The sequence below is a fragment of the Schistocerca serialis genome, chromosome 7 (genome assembly GCF_023864345.2).
Source record: "Schistocerca serialis cubense isolate TAMUIC-IGC-003099 chromosome 7, iqSchSeri2.2, whole genome shotgun sequence".
Taxonomy (NCBI): domain Eukaryota; kingdom Metazoa; phylum Arthropoda; class Insecta; order Orthoptera; family Acrididae; genus Schistocerca; species Schistocerca serialis.
In genome coordinates this window covers 191,136,623-191,156,125 of record NC_064644.1, presented here as the reverse complement: position 1 = coordinate 191,156,125, position 19,503 = coordinate 191,136,623, and the positions used below count along the sequence as shown (strand labels likewise).

At 43.4% G+C, this 19,503-nt stretch overlaps 1 protein-coding gene across 1 annotated transcript in view; it reads left to right on the top strand.

The window, feature by feature from the left end:
* Positions 1 to 215: 215 nt before the first annotated feature.
* Positions 216 to 19,503, top strand: part of LOC126412241 (mucin-2) — a 245,101-nt gene continuing 225,813 nt past the window's right edge. The window contains exon 1 of the mRNA XM_050081733.1: positions 216 to 287. The gene's annotated coding sequence lies outside the window, so the exon portion shown is untranslated. The remainder of the gene's footprint in view (positions 288 to 19,503) is intronic.

The following is a 19,503-nucleotide window of genomic DNA, read 5'->3' as shown; positions in this document are numbered from 1 at the left end:
GCCTGCCGAGGTCGGCCGCGCATCCATGCCCCGGCAGAGACGTGCAGACTCGAGACGCGGGAGGCTGTGCCTCATTGGCGCGGCGCGGCCCCACCACGGCAGACGCGCTCCCGCCCCCCTCCACCACGCACCACCGCCGTCTCATCCCATTGTCTGGCCACGCGTCTCCGTATAAATACTTTCACTGCATATTTTGGGCCGGCATTCATGTTTCGTTAGTCGGACTCGTCCTCACGTGCGCTCATCCCGAGCGCCTGGACCTTTCTCTCCGGCCGGCAGCTGCACAGGTGAGTCCGCGTCGCGCGAACCGTCGCGTCGCAGCGGCGCGCCGCCCCCGGCGTCTCAGACAGACGACTGCTCCTGCGATTACGTCAACTCGAAACCACGAGGCTGTGCACCGTCGACAGGACTATCAAGATGTTGCGAAAATGTCCCGACAATGGTGTGAGCACGAGAGGGGTAACTGTGTAGCAAAACGATATATCGGCTTCGTTTGTGTCGCGTTATATTTTACCGGATGCACCGAACACCGACATTTCGGAGACTGTTCAGGGGTAATTGCTAAGTATTTTTGTCTAAGGAACCTGTGGCCTCCGCTGGCTAGCTACAGACTAGTTGTAGCTCATTCGATTTGTCACCCCAATTTATCTTTGTATCGGTATTGCTTTGAAAACGTCAGCATAACACTGCAACTGTCGCCGGTATACTGTGTGACTTTTGTTTGGAAACAAATTTGTTTCGTCCATTCAGAGAAATTGCTGCTCACAACAGGAACGTCATTTCCTCTTCGCCCTCAAGCTTACATTCAGTACTGACCGCTTCTCTCTCTCTCTCTTTCTCTCTCTCTCTCTCTCTCTTTCGATCGTTTGACAGTTCTACGTTAACCCTAATACACACCGGTATAGATAGATTTACTGATGAGGGGTTGACCCATACGTCTCTGGTGCGTGGGTTCACTGAATTCAATGGAAGATTTTCACAACGTTGCTATATTGAACTGTTCCCGCAACGACGCCAACCTCTTCACAGTGTACATGCTTCGTCTGAAGGTTGTTGCACTTCTTTGTGTTTTGTATTGAACGATTTGGTAATTGCATGTTACTGGTTTCTTTACAGTTAAGAAGGTATTTTCACCAACATAAACATAATAGAGATAACACGCTGAATAAATCACATTATTACTGTGTAATGAACCATCAGAGATCATGTGTCCGTGATACCGAAACAGAAAACATGCCCAAAAAATTACTTAATTTTAGAATGACACTAACAAATAACATTTTCCATCATAATCGCTTTTATATACGTTGTAATTTTGGCGTATGCTGGCGTCAGACTCAAACAAACTAGTCTGTGGTATGTGCTTGTGCACATAAACTTGACGCGATCTCATGCCCTTCTAAATGTGATTCTTTTGTTGCTATATGCTCAGACGCGAAAAGGTGTGTGATACTTGAGAAAATAAACGGGAGCAAGACGATACATTCTGTTCTATTCTTATTCCTATCATTGTCGATAGCCTTTGTTTACATCTTCTTACCTCCACTATGTTTCAGATGCTAACACCGTCTTCACCTCTGACGTTACAGAACAGTCCGACCTCTATCGCAACGATATGTAAGGAGACACAGAAGCAATGTGACAGACTTAGGAAAACACCCTTCATTTCTCTTGCTTGTTATCAACAATAACATTGTAAAAAGTGAAACTGTTTCCGACGAAGAGCCTTCTAGTTGTGGCCGAAACATCGATGGCAAAATACACTTCAGAAATTTGTATAAATCCTTTTATGAGTACCGCTGCGTTTTAGACCAGTAAACATAAACGCGATGGAAAATTCCTGTTTTTAAACAATAATACCATGGCACACGAAGGGTCGCCAAGAATACAGGCGGAATAGCATTGCCGAGAACGAGCGAAAACTGGTTGTGTAACTTGGATGTTACTTCGATTTATTGACAATATAATTCCCTAATTACGTAGATTACGAAACAGGCGCCAAGTATTATACGGTTGATGAATGGATTGAAGTTTATGAAATAAAAGTAAATATGCTCAGAAACTGAGAGCATTGCGTACAGCGTGTCCGAAATGTTGTGTCTGTTTGAGCAGGGGGCGAAATTCAGACACGGTAGTGGAAGTCTAGTGCGGTGTCCGCTTCGCTTCAGACGCTGCTTCGTTTAAGTAGAGTTAACTGCACGGCATTTTGTCGGTAAATGAGTCATTTGCTTTGGTTGCAGCTTTAGACGACAAAACCGAATATCTCTGTTGCCATCAAGAACAAAGTTATATTACTACGTGTAACATCATCTCAATGAACGTGTCCATCTACACGGTAGGTTCTTGAATAAGCCTGTTATACATATACAACAGCACTACAGCATCCGTTAACGTAGGAATAGACAACATATGAAAGTAATTTACTATGTTCCAATGGAGCCTTGTGTAACGATAATGTGTGTGATACTGAAGCCTGACGTTCTATCACAATGTGATCAGTTTCCGTTTTAATGAACCGAGAGAAACTGACTGAAGCTCATATTACTTGTAACAGTCCAATGTCTTCAGTCACTTTTAATGTTAAGTAGCTAGTGTACACCAAGTGTCTCGAAGCGAGACGCGTGTTGAACATTAACCAACAATTTCTTCGATCACTTTTACACTGTACGATTAATCGTTAAAGGAGCGTATGCTACGTATTTTATTGTATCTTAAAGGAGTTTCATCGTAATCAATAATGAAACATCAAGGAAAGTGTTAAGCATATACTGGAAAAGGAATAGAGCAAAATGCAGCCCTTAACTCTTGTGTTCTGGACAGTGATCGAAACTATTAAGGAAGTACCCAGAAAATGTCTGTATCGGGGCACATCTTCATGGAGAGCAGGTAGCGTTTATACTGCAGAAGTTCAAGGATCCAGCTCATTGCAATCCATTCGGTTAAAACAATGGAGTCGCAATCGGAAGGACGACTGTTCCAATCCCCGTCGCGTCATACAGATTTAGATTGTCTGTGGTTTTCCCTAAATCACTTAAAGCACGAGCACAACCGAGTTCATTCTTTACTCTTCCCTGTTCCGAGCGTGTGCTCCGTCCCTGCCGGCCGGAGTGGCCGAGCGGTTCTAGGCGCTACAGTCTGGAACCGCGCGTCCGCTACGGTGGCAGGTTGGAATCCTGCCTCGGGCATGGATGTGTGTAATGTCCTTAGGTTAGTTAGGTTTAAGTAGTTCTAAGTTCTAGGGAACTGATGACCTCAGAAGTTAAGTCCCATAGTGCTCAGAGCCGTTTTGCTCCGTCCCTAATGTCACTGGCATCTACGGGACGTTAAACTGCAATCTTCCTTCCTTCGACCTCCAGTTCTGATACTGGTTTTCCGCTTAAATCGCTTCCGGCGAATGCCGAGGAGCTTTATCGACAAGGATGCTTCTTTGTAAAGTCGGAGGCAGCAGTCCGTCTCTAACAAGAACCACGGATTCGCGGGGGTGTTAGAACACAAACTACATGATGTGCCGTGTGACTGTGCGGACTGATGTGAACAGAGAGAACGGCACAGTGTAAATCCCGGTCCAGCAGATTGCCCAATCCTCTCCAACAACACCGACGGGACTGCACACTATAACATCCCCATGTGATCCACGGATCGTCATTTTTCAGTCCGTACGTTTCTTCTGCATACAATAGGACACTGGGCAGAAGCTTGGAATTCAACTTAAAACACAATTTTGTTTCGGAGTTCACAGACTATTATCTTTCTGATTGAAGAGAGGTAATGGAAAACGTTCCATGTGTCATTTTTCCAGAAAACACGGTTTCATTGCTGCTATGTTCTCGGTACTCTGTTGCACGCCCCTAAACTTGCTCCAAGTGTCAAATTATGGAAAAAAATGCTTCAAATATTCATTAACAGATCTGCTAAGTAGTGCCATGTGTCAACGTCTCCGCCATTTAGCAGATGCACAGTTTGTATGGTAAACGGGGTGCATATAAGTTTTGCTTGTATCAATAAAACATCTTTGTAATACAAGGAGATAATTTGGGTTTCAAAAATAGTAATAAATGTTTGAGAAGTGAAGAAACAAAAATACTGTAAAATGTTATGAAAAGCCATGTATTCGTTAACAGATTTGGCACTTGTAAACGTTGCAACATCTGATCACAAGAATGGAGTTATGTAAGAAACTGAAGTCAACAGTGGTAAATGTTTTCTTGAATTTAATTTCATTCTTTTGTAAGAAAACGAAAGATATCAGCAACGGTTTTTTTCTAACTACAATTCTGATAATTAAAGGATTATTTCTGTGTTTGTGCACTTGTATTATTGTGAATGAAACGTGGAGCCTCAGTATCAACAGCAACTGAATCAGTAACTTTCTTGTTGGTTCTTAGAACCAGTTAGTTCCTTAATACGGCACCTACAACGTTCTTAATGTATGATTCATTTTCTAATTTGTCTCATTTTTTGCATAATTTTATAGTATCAGAAGATCTTCTCGGGTTTTTGGATACAAATAAGTTTTGAGGAAAAAGAGATAAATTGAGTCTCTTACAAGTATGAGGTTTCGCACTCAGAACGTTTGATGTTTCCACTCTTCAATTCTCCACACAGCTTGCTATTTACTTTCTTTGCAATCGATTTCGATGCATTTTGTGGCTTCGTCTTCGGCACTTAGGCGCTAGTTTTCAGTCTTAGATTTACCACATTAATGGATACAGTGGTACATCAACAAGAAATACTTGCAGTATTTTTTTCTTTAATTCCAGTCCATAATAAAAGATTGTCACCAGCCTATCAGTTTCAGCACATAATGACGATCTTCAGATCTGATTAAAAAAGACGAATCCTTGTATTATCCTAGTATAATCAAGCGAAAGTGGAATCTTCAATAGATATAGAAAAAATTAACTTGGCGTCATCGAACAGATATAATATTATAGTGCCAATAAGGCCACAGTACCGAGAGAAACGTTATGTGAACGCTTCTACCGTTCATAGATATACCGAAAGAAAGCTTGAGCGCTACTGTCTGGCAGTAAGTTTGATGTAACAGTAGCGCAGTGGACACAGTGGTCTGGTATTGTTGACTATTTGGCTCTATATTATTATATCTGTTCAAAGATGCGAAACTAATTTGGATTGAGATCGACTGAAGATACCACTTTGCTATAATTATCTTAGGCTGGTACGAGGTTTCGTCTGTTTTAATCAGATCTGAGGAGGGTCATAACCGACCGAAATCTATAGTCTGACGACAGTTCTTACTACCATAGACTGAAATTAAATAAACCCTATCTTCCTGGATCACTGGTCTTAATCGCGATTACGTCGTCCGTTAAAGAGTTTCCAAGTTTGATTTTTTTCCTGGAGTATAAGCGACGTCAGCGCAGTATCTTCGGTGGCAGTTTGAACTAACAACTATAAACAACAGATGCGCATTCAACCAGACTGTTGTGAGCAGGCACAGTGTTAAGTAGTGTACATACCCTGTAGTGTGTCAAAGTTGTTGTGTCACAAATCCAAACCGAGCAGCGTTTCGAAATCAAATCTTCAAGACATTCGGCAGAATGTTTTGAAGAAGGGAAAAGAGTGTGCATTGCTTGTCCCGCACTCCTTGACCCCGAGCAAAAGCAACAAGCGGACGCCTGCCGCGACTCGACTGAAATGCAAAATGCGTGCAATTATTGTTGGAAACAACTTCACAAGTTTCGAGAGCAGTTCTTATCAGTGCGAACCTACCACAAACCGAAACACTGCAGAAAATCGCTCTGACGATATAACCGACATTCGAGCCAATGTGAAGCACGAGTTGTACCACACCACAAAGAAGGACTTCTCTGGCAGTTTCACATGCTTTTATGAACTTTGTGTGCGTTGTGATCAAGTGTGTGTGTGTGTGTGAGGGGGGGGGGGGGGGGCTATTTAGGACACAGCATTAAAACCAGAGCCTTAACTTTCTCTACGTTTAATTAAGCCAGTCCCAAAACTTATTGACATGACGGGATAAGTCACACATTTTAAAAATTGGCTTGCAGGTCAGCTTCATTTCTGTACCTGTGAGTACTTGAAGATGATACTATAAGTATCTTCGAAAGCTGTTGTAAATAAACAAAAAACACAGCTGACAGGAAAGCTAGTGTGAAAATAGACTGTGTTCCAAAACAAAATACTTTACAGTCCTAATTATCCAACGTCACGGAACCAACACTTTGGCGTTTCAAGTGTCAAACAACATAACACGTCCTTCCTGTGCCGCGCAGACTGCTGTGTTTAATCTTTGTTTCACAAGACCTCAAGTAGTTATTTCCGAGCTGATCTCAAGATGCGAGTACTCTAAAAAGACAGTTGTGAGTACCCACGAAAAACACTGCGTCGGCTGAGCGCGTCGAAGGGCGGCGAAATGGGTCGGGGAAGCCCCGTGGCGCGAGGCAGCGACAGTGTTTTGTTAGCCTGGCTGTTAGACGCGTGCTACGGAAAGTGAAACCCACGCGCGCCGCGTCTGTACTCGTTTCTCCTTTGCCGCCTGCAGCCGCCGCGCGTGTTGCCTGCCTTCCACTTCACGGAATGAGCCAACCGCATTCTGAGCGTCCTTCCTTCCACTTACGTCGCTGATACGTGCTCGCCATAGGTCAAAGGGTTCCATGCTCGCTAAGTAACATCACTAGATGAGTGGAAAAAACCTCTTTCTCAATTACCATAAAATAATTCGTGTTCACACAATATCACCCTTCACAATCTCTTTTTGCAAAAGTAAAACAGCTATGTCTCTACTGTAATATATTTACAACTCGTGTATTCCATAGGTATTAAAATACCCTGCCAAAAATGTGAGACACTATCGTCGGGTATCTAAGTGATTACAGTTTCATTTCTCTGTGATACATAGAACGGCCACCAGAGTGCATTAGTGTTGATCGTGTTAAGTAGTGTTGGGTTACCAGGCCTGGTCGAATCGTGGAATATACCGATTTGTGGTGCATTCAGATGTGACAGTGGCCCAACGTTGGACGCCTGACCACCACCTTGGAGGATAGCCATATTGTGCACCAAGCATATGCCCCCTTCACATATGCGCCTGTCATCCGAAAACAAGCAACGACCTCCCCGCAACACTCTGTGTCGTCCCACACCATTGGTCGAAGACCAGCAGCAGCTGGACTACGGAATTACCATCCGATGCTTAGTGTGCCATTTGTATAACAATAATAATAATGGCTGCGGATAGTGTAGTGTAGTGCCTAGGAAGCCTGGATTGCTAATGAATGGCGTCGAATTGTGATCAGCTATGAATCACGGTTCTGCAATACCCTGGAAGAACAGCCGAATGACTCCGTATGATTCGCTTTAGGGTGCGACATAATTCCTTGCAAGTCCTGGAAACGATGCAACGCGTGCAGTATGTCATTGTAGCGCCAAAGAAACTGGCACAGGCATGCGTATTCAGTTACAGAGATATGTAAACAGGCAGAAAACGGCACTGCGCTCGGCCCGCCTATATAAGACTACAAGTGTCTGGCGCACTTGTTAAAACGGTTATTGCTGCTGCAATGGTAGGTTATCAAGAATTAAGTGAGTTTGAACAACGTGTTGTAGTCGGCGCACGAGTGGTGGGATACAGCATCTCCGAGGTAGCCATGAAGTGGAGATTTTCCCGCAAGACCATTTCACGAGTGTACCGTGGATATCATGGATCCGGTAAAACGCTGCAGCCGGAAAAAGATCATACAAGGGCGGGGGCAACGACGACAAGAGAATCGTTCAACGAGAAAGATGTGCAATCCTTCCGCAAATGGCTGCAGATTTCAATTCTGGCCCATCAACAAGTATCAGGGTGCGAACCATTCAACGTAACATCATTGATATGGGCTTTCGGAGCCGAAGGCTCTGTAACGGCGTGGGGCGTGTGCAGTTGGAATGACGTGAGACCCTCGATACGTCTAGATATGACTAACAGATGACACGGTCGTAAGCGTCCTGTCTGATCACCTGCATCCATTCACGTCCATCGTGCATTCCGATGGGCTCGGGTAATTCCAGCAGGACAATGCGACACCCCACACGTTCAGAATTTCTACAGAGTGGCTCCAGGAACACTCTTTTGAGTTTAAACACTCCGATTACCACCAAACTCCCCAGGCATGAACATTATTGAGCAAATCTGGGATGCCTTGCAACGTGCTGTTCAGAAAATATCTCAACTCCCTCATACACTTCTGGATTTATGGACAGTCCTGCAGGATCCATGGTGCCAATTGTCTCCAGCACTATTTCAGACGTTAGTCAAGCCCATGCCACGTCATGTTGCGGCACTTCTGCGTGCTCGATGGGGCCTTACACGGTATTAGGCAGATGTATCAGTTTCATTGGCTCTTCAATGTACCGGGTGATCAAAAAGTCAGTACAAACTTGAAAACTCAATGAACCACGGAATAATGTAGATAGAGAGGTACAAATCGACACACATGCTTGGAATGACATGGACTTTTATTAGAACAAAAAAAAAATTCACAAAATGTCCGACAATGGCGCTGGACAGCAAAACGTAACTGCTACCGTGACGGTTGAAGGGTACGCCGATATGTTACAGAATCGCATCATCCCCAGCCTGGCTGATAAACACCTGCTGGAACGTACGATGCTTATGCAGGATGGCGCTCCACCCCATATTGCTAGACGCGTGAAAGATCTCTTGCGTGCGTCATTTGGTGATGATCGTGTGCTCAGCCGCCACTTTCGTCATGCTTCGCCTCCCAGATCCCCAGTCCGTGAGATTATTGGCTTTGGGGTTACCTGAAGTCGCAAGTGTATCGTGATCGACCGACATCTGTAGTGATGCTGAAAGACAACATCCGGCGCCAATGCCTCGCCATAACTCCGGACATGCTTTACAGTGCTGTTCACAACATTATTCCTCGACCACAGCTATTGTTGAGGAATGATGGTGGACATATTGAGCATTTCCTGTAAAGAATATCATCTTTGCTTTGTCTTACTTTGTTATACTAATTATTGCTATTCTGATCAGATGAAGCGCCATCTGTCGGACATTGTTTGAACTTTTGTATTTCTCGGTTCTAATAAAACCCCATGGCATTCCAAACATGTGTGTCAATTTGTATCTCTCTATCTACATTATTCCGTGATTTATTCAGTTTTCAAATTTATACTGACTTTTTGATCACCCGGTATATCTGGAGTCGCGGTTGCCACATATTGCATACATATTTCCACTGCCGATGAGAACTGCGGATCGCCTCTGACGGCCTTGAAATATTTTGTCAGCCATGGGCTGATACTCAAGATTCGTTATACCACTAACCTTCGACATGTGGAACGGTGGCCTTGGCCTTATAAACGTCCACCTTAAGTCTCCATCCCTTTCCACGCGGCCGATGCTCTGAATATGGCGCCGTTGGACGCATACAATAACATCGGCACTGATTGACGAACTAATGCCATGTTCGTATGTGCCACCTGTCCTAATAGGCAACATGTCGTCGAATACTTGTTCACATTACACCGTTTCTTGTAGACTATAGCTACGTTCAACTTTAGCTTCCGTCGCCCGGAAACCCGACAGTGCGAACTATTTATTGTCTCTTAATGAGAGGAACGTGATGGAACAGCGATATACGATGAGAGCCTGGCCCACTCTCTCTCATTCTGTGAGCCCTCCGTTCTTGAACTCGGCGGCTCGATCCTCGTTGTGTCACAAGTGCGTCACACGAACCATACTGCGCGTCATAAACATGGCTAATCCGCTCCTTTGCACATATTGCGGGCTGATGAACACGAATGAACACCGTTTAGTGTATGGAAAGGCGATGGAAGTGAGGACTCTGACACGTCGTATTATAGTATTGAACTCGGCGGCTCGATCCTCGTTGTGTCACAAGTGCGTCACACGAACCATACTGCGCGTCATAAACATGGCTAATCCGCTCCTTTGCACATATTGCGGGCTGATGAACACGAATGAACACCGTTTAGTGTATGGAAAGGCGATGGAAGTGAGGACTCTGACACGTCGTATTATAGTCTTTCTTAACCGCAAGATTTACACAGAGATCTCACAGACGGTAATTCGTTACCCAGAGGTAACGTTTGTTTTTGTTTCCAATATGTGACATACTTCCCCGACAAAAAACCAATGCGATCACTCGGATCGTAGGGATGGCGGTGAGTCGCACATGTGACGAAAATGGAGTGGAAATGTTGCAATTCTGAATGTACTTACACGAACAACACGAGAAGATACAGCACTGAACGAGATATGAAACACATTATGTCAATTTTTTTAAGAAGAGTATTCATGAAGCCTTCCAACAGTTGGAGTGTAGCAGTTGTGAGAAGTTTTGTTGTGTAGTTAGTTTTGATTGGATACACCAACTAATCCTTACGGACTGTGAATTCTGAGAAGCCGGCTGGCCCTCTTCTGTTAGAGAGTTGGAGATTCAGATGCTCTTTTATTTGGCATAATGCTGCAAGTCAGTAATTTTAATTTATTTCAGGAGTGTATACCTGATTATTTTGTTGCAATTTTCTGCCTTTTAAGGCATTTTGTAATTTTTTTAAATGTGGCTCTCCTTGTGAAAAGTATGGAATAAACTTCCGACACTTCCTGTTTATAAGAAATTTAAAAAAAATTAGCCTTGCAAAGGTTAGCGTCACTGCTTTGGATTCACAAGGAGCCAGGTTAGATTCCTGTTGCCTCTCAGATTTTTTCTGGGGTAAGGAGAGCAGGAAAGGTGTTTAAGCTTATGTCTTTACAACGTAGTAACAAGAATACAACATTAAATTTGTAGATGCGAAATTTCATTCACAGGACTGCCACCTCTTAGAGCGACCATGGAATTAAACCAGGTGGTCATAGAGACCAACTAACAGTGGGATCGAACTGAATCTCCCTTCGCCAATTTTATTCATAAAGATAGGGTGTGTATGTACGACTAGGACTTCATCATACGTAAATGCATCTCTCAACTGTTTTCGAGAAAACAGAGTTTGAAAATTTTAGTCGTGCTCATACAGAGTGATTCAGTTGCCCTACCGATGTCGTTTTATGCAACCCGCAATGTTATATATAGCCTTCAAAAATCACGCGCGAGATTTTAATATTCTCTCGAACGCTACGCGCAAACTATTAGTCCTACAGAAAAAATGAACAGGAGCTTTTTGTAGGAAATGTATGTAGTTAAATTTTGTATCGGTATAAGTTTTCGCTAGAGGCTTCAGTTTTCGAGTTATTTAAGAAAAACTTACAAACGTGACTTTCGAAGGCACCTCCACTCTCACAGTTATCCGTCAGTAGTCAGATTTCTAATATGTTGTTCGTAGCACTCCCTCTTAGCACTCTATAAAATTTAGGACTGCACGAATTGTTTCCCACATTCGACCATTTTTGGTCTTCTTTGACTGGTCTTATTACGCCACCGACTTAGTCGAGCAATTAAAAATTATAAAGTTGACGTTTGTGTAAATAATACATAACACTTCTGTGAATTTTAACAGCTTATAATAAACAATTACATCGTTAGATTCGTCAGGCCTCCTGGCTGCGAAACTACTGTGCTTGTAAGGGTTAACCCTGAACCGAATTGTCAACGCAATTAGTCCTAGCGTAGCATTTACAAAAGTCGTTTTCTTTTTTATTGCCGTCAGGGGCACGCTTAAATTCATAATGTTAACGGAATAGCCGACTGTGCTGATGACACAATAGGCCAATCAACAGAGACCAAAGGAAGGTAGAATATCGGGAATGATTCGTGTAGTAGGAAATTTTTGTACAGTGGTAGGAGGCAGTGCCACAACAACACACTAGAAATCTTGACTGGTGAGGGATGAGTGTGGGGGTAGAGGTGCATTTGAATAATTCGAAAACCGTGTCATTCAGTAAAATCGTATCCCAGTATAAAATTTATCTACTTTAAATTTACTATAGATAGATCCTGTTCTTTTTTCTGTAGGACTAATAATTGGCGCTCAGCGAGTGATAGAATATGAAAAACTCGCTTGTGGTTTTTGAAAGAATGATATGCACCGAGGTGGCGAAAGTCATGGGATAGCCTTGTGCACATACACAGATGGTGGTAGTATCTCGTACACGAGGTATAAAAGGGCAGTTCATAGGCGGAGATGTTATTTGTACTCAGGTGATTCAGGTGAAACGATTTCCGACGTGAGTGTGACCACACGACGGGAATTAATAGATACTGAACACGGAATGGTAGGTAAAGCTAGACGCATCGGACACTTCATTTCGGAAACCTTTAAGGAATGTAATATGCAGAGATCCACAGTGTCAAGAGTGTGCCGAGAATACCAAATTTCAGGCATTACCTCTCACGACGCGGAATGCAATGGCGAAGGCCTTCACTTAACAACTAAGAGCAGAGAAGATTGCGTAGAGTTGTCAGTGCTAACAGACAAGCAACACTGCGTGAAACAACAGCAGAATTCAATGTGGAACACAAAACGAACGTATCTGTTCAGATAGGGGCGGCGAAATCCGGCTCTAGTTGCGAGTGTAACAGGAAAGTAAATGACTAGTAATGGTACAAGGTACCCCCCGCCATGCACCAGACGTTGGCTTTCGGAGTATGTACGTAGTTGTGGATATAGATCCCGAATGAGGCGAGCAGCAACAGCACGGCACGATAAAGTAGTTTGGGTAGGCTACGATCCTGGCGATGTCGACTTCCGACACATACTCCTAGACATGAAATAAATTCGCAATTGCGAATGTGGACAATCATCAGCTGTATAATGGAATGACGACAATGAAAATTTGTGCCATAGCGGGATTCGAACCCGTATTTCCCGCTTATCGCGAGCGGTCGTCATACCACTTGGCTATCCTAGCACAACTCACAGCCTCGCTCAAACTTCCATATGTCGTGAGCTATGTGTCTCCAACCAGTACTCATACATGCATTACGTATATTCCCGTTCAGGTTAGGTATTTTACTTGAAATTCGCTTGTCGGCGTGTACGTACGATATTATTGGTTAAAAACAGTCTTGGTTGCAATTTTATTTTTTTTTATTTTTCAACGACGCGTTTCGCCTTTTTTAGGCATCTTCAGGTTATCTAAATAGAAAACAGAGAACAAATACATCTATTTAAAAATCGCGATCGCGTTATGCAGACTTGGATAACCTATAAGCATGTATAAACAGATCACCTATTGCAAATATAAGCAGATCACCTATTGAAAGAGCAAATACCTTAATTTGGTATTTCTTAAGAATCCTTTTGGCAGAGTAGCCAAAGGGCATCGTCGAATATATCAGGCCAACATCGCCTTCGTTAAACTCAGTAAAAACTAGAAATATAAAATAGTAAAATCATTACCTTTTCTAGATGGACGCAAGAGGCACCAAGATCTGCATAACGCGTTTCCGTTCACAGGAGCGAGTAACAGTAAGATGGGGGCTCAGGTAGCAAGCATAATGCGCCGCAGCGTCGTGTGGCAGTACTGAAGCCTAATACAGAATCACCTCAAGAGGTGGCGCTGCGACGCAGCAGTGATAAAAATGAGAGATCGTAAACTGGATATACATACCCACTAAAACTTTATAAATGTAATGCACATAAAACATTGATAAGATGGAATTACTACGGGTAACACCTGTGCTTAACTTATCCTAAAATTTTGACGAAGTAAAATATAAATGAAGGCGGTAAATTTAAAATGAGAAAACAAGGTGTATAACACAACACACAGATGCAGTACATTAACAGATTTTTCGTATCATATACCACTAGAACGAGAACATTAAAAACACAGGTCCGTAATTTCAAATAAAGAGGCCGCCCATATAACACTCAATACTGCGTCATTCGGAGCTAGAACGTCTAGCAAGAAAACTTTTTTTATAAAATCCAAGTAAAATTATTAGGCTTAAAAAATACACACCAACTTGGAAGACGGACGTTATGTGGGTAAACTCCCCCCCCCCCTTTTTTTTATAGCTACATTGAAATGTGTAAAATGCGTCATCATTTAAAGCGACAAACTGGCAAGTATCCTATTTGAGTAAAAAAAAACCTAATGGCTTTGCTAAGAAGACGACATAAGACCAGAGAGGAACAGGGCTCATATTTAGGCAGAACTACGAGAGCTCCAGGATTACATTAATACCACCGATTTCATAACTTCTAAAACGGCCTGATTGGTGCCAAATATTTGGCCGTTAAGCTGGACTGGAAGAACATACGATATTGCAGCGCCTGTGTTATTCCGAATTACGATGCCATGTCGTTCGTATATGCATGCTTCTTGTAAAAACGAGATGTTCCTTCAGACTTGCATGCATGTCCGAAGGAACACTGTATTGTAATTCGGAATAACACTGGCACTACAATATCTTACTCCTAGAAGTTTCTCGTTTTTAGATGAGGCTAAACACGATCTTTTCACAAACTAATCTTTGCAATTGCGCTGAAAAGCTAATCATTTGCATAGCTAAGCACGCAGCACAATTCATGTCATAGTTTGACTTTTCTCGCATGCCGCCTTGTTGGTTTTACGATTTTAGTGGCCAATGTTGCAAATAGTTGCTACCCGATAGTGTAGTACCTCCTCGGGTAATAGGGTAACTTCCTAGTGAGTGCAGAGTTTCAACACCGCAGCCTGCGTTCCCATGTGCAGTGGCCGAACTGGTCTGAGTCGCGGGTTGCCGCCCTGCTAGGCGCGCTTTCTTCGCCCAGCTGTTTCTGTTCAGTGTCAAAGAAAGAAATAGAGTCGTGTAGCATTGGTGGCTGGGACAGTGCGAATGGATTTAAGCCACCTGATCGGAAAGTCTATGAGCGTAAGGGAGGAGATGCAGATCGTCGGAAAGACAACACCACGATATCAGTGAACTAAGCTGAATAACCGTCTGCCGTCGTCAGAGCAATAGAACATTATATCGGATAGTGGTTGGTAGTATGTCAAGTATATACGATGTAACAGGAATATTTCGTTAATGTCACTGTTCATGTGAGATTTAACACACCCTTATTTACGACCAGAAATGTATTCAGTATACATGATTTTCGGAAACAGTCTGAAATGCTTGTGAGGGTGTTACAGAGTAGGTTTTGACGAGAAATAACTGTTAAGAAAAAAATTCGATACGTTGCATCGTTTCCGAGTTAGTTAGAACTGTAGTTACCCAATTAGCCAATTGAGCGCGGACATTTAAGCGGCTCGCTATAGAACGTGTCGCAAAACGTGTTCTTCGTTTTAACCGAACAAGAAAGCTATACAAAAACTGGACATAAGACGATAGTACAGTTGGAGCCCGAGCCAAAGGCAGACCGGTCTCCGGCGCTGTCGCTCACGGTATGAGAACAACTGATATTAATTGTGAACGTATTGCTCAGCACAACCTACCCTGCAACGCTCCAACAAGCTCTCCCGACTGTTCCTTTCCACCCTGTACAGAAAAAATACCAATGCGTGTTGGATAATAGAGAATAATATTATATGTGAACTGTAGACAGCGCGTGCTGAACGTTGACTTGAATATGAAATAAGTCAAATAAACTTCGTGCTGCATGGTGCAAATATGGACTCTCCGCCTCACAGAGCAGTTACTTTACGACCTGACCCATGCAGCCAGTCAAATACGTAACGGATTTGTTGCTTGATAGTAAATTTATGATATCTATACTTAAGGAAGTATAGCGTAAACCGTAGACTTATCTTCAGCTCATTATATGGGCCAAATTTTGCAAAACACAACTAACTTAAAAATCTGAGTCTTATCCCAGTTTCGAAGATTAATTTACATTTGCACTTTTTACTTTACATACAAAGAGCTCTCGTTATGATATGAAGCTATAATAAAAATTTAGAACCTATCTGTTCATCGGAAATGAGATTTCTTTTGCCTGTAATCCATATTTCCTAATGTGAAGACATGCTTCATTTAAAATTTAAGAAGACGCAGAAACTATTACTCGAGTAATGAATGTTGCAAAAGGAAAAAAAAACTTACACAATTGCTTTAGAATACTGGCAAGACAAATGCCACTGACCATACCTTCCATCCTGCAGCTACATTTTCACTCACAAAAAAGAAAACGTGATCGTATGCCTCTGTAGTTTTGGAAACACATTTCTTGACCAAAAAAGTGAAACATCCAGAAGACATAGTCAGATGTCAACGTAACCTCGTACACGTGCACACCATTGGAGGGTATGTAAGTAACTGGAGCTAAATTCTGAGTGATCAGTAGTACGGCGACTAGGGAGAATTAGTATTGTTCGTGTTTAGTGTTGTTACCAGGCCTGGTAGTGTACGTCAGGGGCGTGAATAGCGTCAGACGTCCAGTGACCACTGTGAAGGACACATCGATACCGCGTACTCGTGTGAGACAGCGTTATCAGCACGTGACAGAGTCTGAGAGAGGCCTCATTGTGGATTTCCATTTGGCCAGCTGGTCGACGTGTGCAATATGCAACTTTGTGAGGCATTCGGATGTAGCATTGGACTGCGCGGGAACGTGAGTGCAGGCTTACGCGTCGTTAGAGTTCCGATCGACCAAGTCAGACCACCACAAGGCACGATCGCCGTATTGCACCAAATACGTCTGTATCAGGTATCTCAGACTCTGCAACATTCTGGATCTTTCGTATCATTGGCCGGAGACTATCAGCATCCAATCAAGAGAATTACCGTTCGACGCGTTAGTTTCCGTTGACACTATGCCGTCCGGCGACACCACAATGGTGTCGTCCGCGAAATAGCGGTCAACGGCCGGCGACACCACAGTGGTGTCGTCTGCATAGTATCGCTCAGTGGCCGGCGACACCACAGTGGCGTCGTGAGCATAGTATCGCGCAGTGGCCAGCGAGAGCGCTTTAGTATCTTTTGCATTCTGTTGGTGTTTTGTTTGAGTAACAATAAGTTACACACGTCAACAAGTTTTTTGTGTTTATAAGTAGTTGTGTCCTTTCATCATGGCGGACGAAAGAGACAATAGGATTATTTACGATGAATGCACGGACGTCTTGTCTGACGTTCCAGACGACTTCGTCGATTGAGAAGAAGGCACTGGATATCAAAAAAATGGAAGTGAAGCAGAATCTAGGAAGATCGTGAAATACATCCAAGAAGAATTCGGCGAACGCTATGGTTGCCAACTGATTCAGCTGAATCAGACGAAAAAGACAATGCACAGTGGTCAAACTTTGATTTACCGAGGACCAATAATAAATTTGAAGGATTCCTGGGTCCAAACATATTTCCCAAAGATACACAGAGCGTCGACGATATCGTAGAATCATGTATTGGGAACGATCTGTTTGAATATATTAGCAGCGAAACCAACAAGTACTGCAGTCAAAATTGCTATAGAACAAAACTGGATTTAAAAAAAATGCCTCATTTGTCGACGTTACGGGACCCGAACTTAGAAAATGGTTTGGACTTGCTATCCTTATGGGAACTGTAAAAAAAGCAAGGATCGATGATTATTGGTCAACACACAGATATTTAGCAAAACGGTAACACGCAACAGATTCAGACAAATGTTATAATTTTTACATTTTTCCGACAGCAACAATAAACCGGATAATGCCGATCGGCTTGTCAAAGTGCAATTCGTAATTGATTATTTTTCCAAAAAGTTTAAAGAAACGTTTAATCTAAGTCAAAACATTTCAATTGATGAAGGAATGATACCGTGGCGTGGACGGTTAAATTTTAAAGTTTACAATCCGTCGAAAATTACGAAATACGGCATACTCACTCGGATGCTGTGTGATTCGAGTACGGAAGACATTTCCTAATTCAAGATATTTTCCGGCGCTGGACAGCCTTTAGCAAAAAGAGTGATGGAACTATTGGCACCTTCTGATGGAAAGGGGCATCACCTCTGCAGGAGTAATTGTTATAACGGTGTAGAACTTGCAAAGAAGTTACTTGAAAAGGAAATTCGAGTTTGTGGAATGATACGGCAAAATACAGGATTTCCAAAAAGTTAAAGCGCGAAAAAGTCAATGTGTTTGAAGCTTATCATAAACGGAAAAGTTACAAGCGGCGGGCGACAAGCCAAGTAATCCGAATTAGCGCTGCCGGCGCCAAGCGAATAAATTTGTACGAGACGTGCGGACGGCAAAGTGTTAATACCACGAACGAGTGCGTTGCGAAAGGTGACGTGACCAGGAAGCATGGAGTGTTGATGAATAACGCCGCACTCAGTTCAGAAATGAATCATGGCTAAGCACTAAGACGAGTGACCATCGTCGGAGAGCCTGGCGGATATCTGGGAAAAAATCCTATATTTGCAATGTTTGGAGAGGCAAAGCGGTGTTGTCCCTGGCGTCATGGTCCGTGGGGAGCCATAGGGTCATGGTTGATAGAGACTGAAGCAAAACCTGGTGGCGCAATGGTACGTCCTCATGTGTTACACCTCGTGCAATAGAACCGTTGTGCCATTTTTCAACAGAACAATGCTCGTTCACTCATGGCACGTGTTTCTATCAGCCGTCTGCGTGGTGCTGAGGTACTCGGATGACAGCTAGACCCCCACATCTGTCCTCAATAGAACTTGTGTGAGATCTCCTAGGACGTCAACTCCATCCCAGTGCCAATACGTAGGATATCACGAAATAAGCTAAAACAGCTGTGGACCAGCTTACCTGAGGGAAGGGTCCAACGATTTTCTGACACCCTTCCCAACAGAATCAGTGCACGCTTCCACGACACAGGAGATGCAGTGACATACTAATAAGTGGGCTCATACTGCCAAGGTCTTTGTAAATTTGACTCGACTTTCTAATCACCGAAATAACATCACATACTCTGTCGGGCAGTGTAGTATAAACCACAGTCTATGACGATGTCAATGTGTAAGCACTACTCACAGACGACAGGTGGCATCACTAGCACAGAAGGTTATATAAAACGTGTTAGGAGGAGGATACGGAAAGAGTGTCGCTGTTGTAACAGGGAAACGGAGCGCTTTATCTGACGTTCAAAAGGACATGATCATTGGTTTTCGGGCCAAGGATCGAAACATTTCTGAAATGGCCAAGTCTGTATCATGTTCGCGTGGCGCCGTGATTTGAAGTACACCGCGCATGGCAGAGTGGCAGTACCCAAAACCGACACCGAGGCAACTGTGGTGTACCACGAGCCATAAGATGACTGGGGTGAACGACAGCTCCGGAGATGTGTACGGGTGTATAGACGCGCAGCTGTTGAACAGCTGACAGACCAAATGAGCCAAAGGCCTACGAACAGTGTCTCCTGAACGATCGTTGCACATGGGCCTCCGCTGCAGGCGCCTGGTTCAAGCAACCATACAGACTGCTACTCATCGACGACGAAGTCTGGAAACTGCACGCCAACACCGCAACTGGACGACCATTGAGTGGTGACAGGGGGCTTTTTCATGTACGGCCAGAAACATCTGAAAGCAAACAACCTGCAACAATCGTTGGAAGTGTCCAGACCGGTGGAGGAAGCGTAATGGTCTTAGACTTGTTTTCTTTGCATTCCCTGGACGATCTCG